The sequence below is a fragment of the Vulpes vulpes genome, chromosome 1 (assembly GCF_048418805.1).
Source record: "Vulpes vulpes isolate BD-2025 chromosome 1, VulVul3, whole genome shotgun sequence".
Classification (NCBI taxonomy): Eukaryota; Metazoa; Chordata; class Mammalia; order Carnivora; family Canidae; genus Vulpes; species Vulpes vulpes.
Genome location: NC_132780.1, coordinates 66,624,760 through 66,628,816, shown reverse-complemented (window position 1 = coordinate 66,628,816; position 4,057 = coordinate 66,624,760).

The window sequence follows — 4,057 nt, the reverse complement described above, 5'->3', positions numbered from 1 at the left end:
AACAGAGCCCTCTGACCTACTTTGCCACGACTGGGCATCATCCTGACAAATCTGTCCCACATCCGGAATAGATTTTCACTGAAAAGTCCTTGTGCTGTGTTTATGAATTAATATCCTCTCCTTGTGATGAGACTTTTTCTCATCAAAATATTACAGATGAGCAGCGTTCCCTCGTAGCTGGAGTTTAGCCGTTCTGCTGGGGACCCTAGGGGAGGAGTCTGCTCCTCATCTCATGAACTGGTTTTGGTCCTGAGAACAGGTCAGTTCAGTTGAACCGTGGTCTCATTTCAGGAGCAGGTTCTGCAGGTGAGCTTTCAAAGTTCAGGTAGTTAATAAGAGGCATTCCTACCGGAAACAAAAGAAAATTACAGGTTAACAGAGCAAATTATAAACCCAGTGTCGGCATCCTTGATTGCTGCTGATGAGAAGGTCCCAGGTGTAGGGCTGGAAACATCCTCAGATGGGGTGGGAGCAGGCCCTGGATGGTCTGTAGTGGGATGTCTCTGGTGATCCTTCTCCATGGCTCATCTACCAGCTGGCACAAGATTGTGTAAATAGGTGGGCTGTTGTGGCAATGTCTCTGAGGTATGCCTCAAGGGGTCAAGCCTCAGTTTGCAGGGTTTAGGGAAGAAAGACAGTTTTTGTTCTCAGTGATCCCCAGTCAAAAGAATGAGAGAAAATTAGAAACCTTAGTTTGGGGAATCAGAGCCAGATAGTCCAGATATTTGAGGAAACTGGAAGAATTCAGGGCCTGGCCCAGTTTTGTAGGTAAACAACATATAAAGACAGTTAATCAGAACTAGAGTCCAACATCCACAAGAGTGTGTTACTAAAACATAGTTTTTCTCTCTAAAATCAGCCCATTTCCATCAAATACAGGAGGGACCAATGACAGGCCACCTCATAATGGGCCACATTGACCTAAAAGTCATTTTGAGCTGAAGGCAATCAAGGCCCTACATGCTCAAGAGAAATTTTGGCCCTTTCCTTAATGACCTAGAAGAATCTCAGATGAGGGTCTTTCCCAGGGAAGGATTGGTACCAGTGATCAATGTTCTCCAAGTGACCCATCTGTATGGCAGGGTGAGCATCTGATTCCCAAACACCTGCTCTTCTAGTGAGCCTGTCAACTGTGTTCCTTCCCACTGGCCTCCCAGACCCCTGACCCGCTCCTTCGTTCAGAACGACACATCTCTCTCATTTTGCCTGACTGGCTCTGGAGCGTCCATGTGGGTGTGGATTCCCCACACCTACACTGTTACATTGGTTTTCTCTGTTAATCTGCCTCATGTCCAGTGAGAAGGACCATGAAGGGGACAGGAACTCTTGCTCTCAAACAATAGCCGAATTAAGACTAATTTGTTCATAAAATAAGTCCAGTTTCAGCCGACTTGTCCTAATTATTTACATAAACACAGCAGGAATAGTGGATGACCATATAGGTTTTTAAAAATCTGCTTTGCTGGTACTTTTCATAAGGAGTTTCAGATCAAGGCTCTAAGAGCCTCCAAAGGCCGAGAACCAAGCCAGATATTTGCCATTGTACATTTGGAGGAATTCCTCTCTTCTCGAGGTCCCTCAAATATCTTGAGGTTCCTGAGCCTGCCAGGGAGTGACCTCCTTACACAGCTGGTGAGGCTCCAAGGTGCCAGGGTGGTATTTCCCAGGGGCTTCTCTGGCTCCATCAAGTCAACCTCAGTTCCCTAAATCCATCTGGTCATATCTGAGTCTATGCATGTCTCTCTCAGATATGACATCACAGTCAAAGCCTCAGTGACATGACCAGTGTTTCCAAGGGTGTCCAGTTACCAGGAGAACAGATTCTTACTGAACTTACGCTAATAATTGTAATCGTCATGGAAGAGAGATCACCCACTGAGAGTTTCTGAGGGTTCTGGTAGGGAGAAAACTCAAACGTTTCAATTTGTTTACAAAGGAATATTTTGTCAAATGTCTGTAAGTCATAAAGACCTTAAGAGACAGTTTCCTTGAATCTGGAAGAGCCAGCATTAGAGAACCAGCAATGCTTGGAATACAAGTCCCCAAACTATCATCATCTTCCTCAATTCATTCAGACTTATATTACTAATTCTTGAGTTTGAATGCAGTGTTCCTACCAGTTGTAAAAATTCTTCCTCGGTTTATTTAGTTTTATGATCTTAAGGGTATCAGAAACCTGTGTGTGTCGTAAGTCCTTTCTACTGGTCTCCTTCAAGCCAAAACATGCTTTGCAAGAGCATCAGAGTAAAACAGGAACTATAAGTGACAAGTCTCAAAGACGGCTGCAGTTAAAAATCTGAGGAGAGTTCATTATAAAACAGGTGACAGGGGAATCTGATTATTTCTGTGACATATAACACTTCAATAATTAGAATTATGTGTGATGACACTATCAAATATGTCAGAACTTTAGGAATTTCATATTAATTTCTGGAGCAGTATATTAATTATATTAATAGCACTCACCCCTCCAACATAGCCCAAGGTTTCTCATCACTTACATGACAATGTTTCCCTGGTAATTTAACATAACAAACAAGCCTATTTAGTTGAAAACACTGTATTTAAGATTTGAGTTTTAGAAAAAAAAAAGATTTGAGTTTTAGGAATTTAAAAAATATCAGGACGTTTAAAGCACATGCGTAAGTAGGATTACACATCATTGCAAATTTAGTTTGCAAATTTAACTACCTATTATCCAAGGTGACAATAAGAGATTCCCAAGGCAAATAGAGCAGGCTACCTGGTTGTTAGCAAACTGCCTTTTAAACCTTGAGCAAATTCAACTTTCTTAAGTAACCAAAGATCTGATAAAGACAAAACATACAAACCTTGTGTTTCTAGGTAGATTACATTTACGACAAAGAAAAACCTTGTCCAATCATTTCTTACTAAGAGGAGACCAATAATCTAAGAAAACTGTCATTTTAGCAGAGAGAAAAACCAAATTCTAGTCTTATACCAGAGTCCCGTTAATATTAAAGCTCATCCATTCCAATTTTAGTCAATCCTGATTATGCATAAAATTCATTTCCAAAGATTCTTTTCTCACAAGCTTTCTACAAGTTTTTTACATTTAGATTTTGTCCCAAGTTTTCCCTCTGCAAACCAGTCTCATTTTGTGACAAGGTTATTTTCTTTTCCCTCGACAAAAATGTGTTCCCATTCTTCACATCCTGTCTCCCTTTTATTTTAACCAAAAACATGTATCTCACTTTCCCTGCATACAAGTGTTCCCTTATTATTTCCAGTGGTTTTAATTATGTTCATTAGAATTGTTAACTCTTAGTAACCTTAATTTTTAGTGAAAACTGAGTAACAAGCAATTGTGAACGGTTATATCAAAATTTGCCAGAATGGCAAATTTATGAATATATTTCATAATTTTTAGAAATTATGCTTCTTCATAATATAATCTTTCAATAGAGTACCAAGGATGTTTATTAGCAGTTCCAGATACCTTTAATTTCTCTTGCATAAGAAGTCAAAAGTGGATTAAACCTACGTGTAGCAGTAAATGAGCCTATGTTCAGTATTTTATCTAATTTGGGAATGATCTAGATATTTAATGACTACCCAACATGTAATTTACTTGGAAGAACTCTGGAGTTTCAGGTTGCCAAAAAAAGATTTGAGGAAACTATTTAAGTAGACACAAATATTTCTGAAAAATTCATAAACTTTCATCTTACTTACATCTTTCCAATGCACTTGTTCTTAATAATTATGTTTAGATGAGTCAAAAAGCTGACCATCATGTTTAGCTGCCTCTCTTGCTGATAAATTCTGCAGGAGAGCTAATTTGACATTTAGTAGATGTAAGTAAAATAAAAGTATCAGTTTTAATGCTGACAACTCTAAAAACACACCTGTTTTAATTAAATGAGTAAACTTCAATTAGCTTGACTTAGTAAATATATTCTTAGAGCTTGGGACTTATTTGGACTCATTCTGTTTTTGAGAATTCATAGGAGTGCTTCATTTCCTTTATGCCAATGAGATACAGCTCTTTTACAAATAATTTTGGCATTACCCTCCGGTGGGTGAGAGCACCACA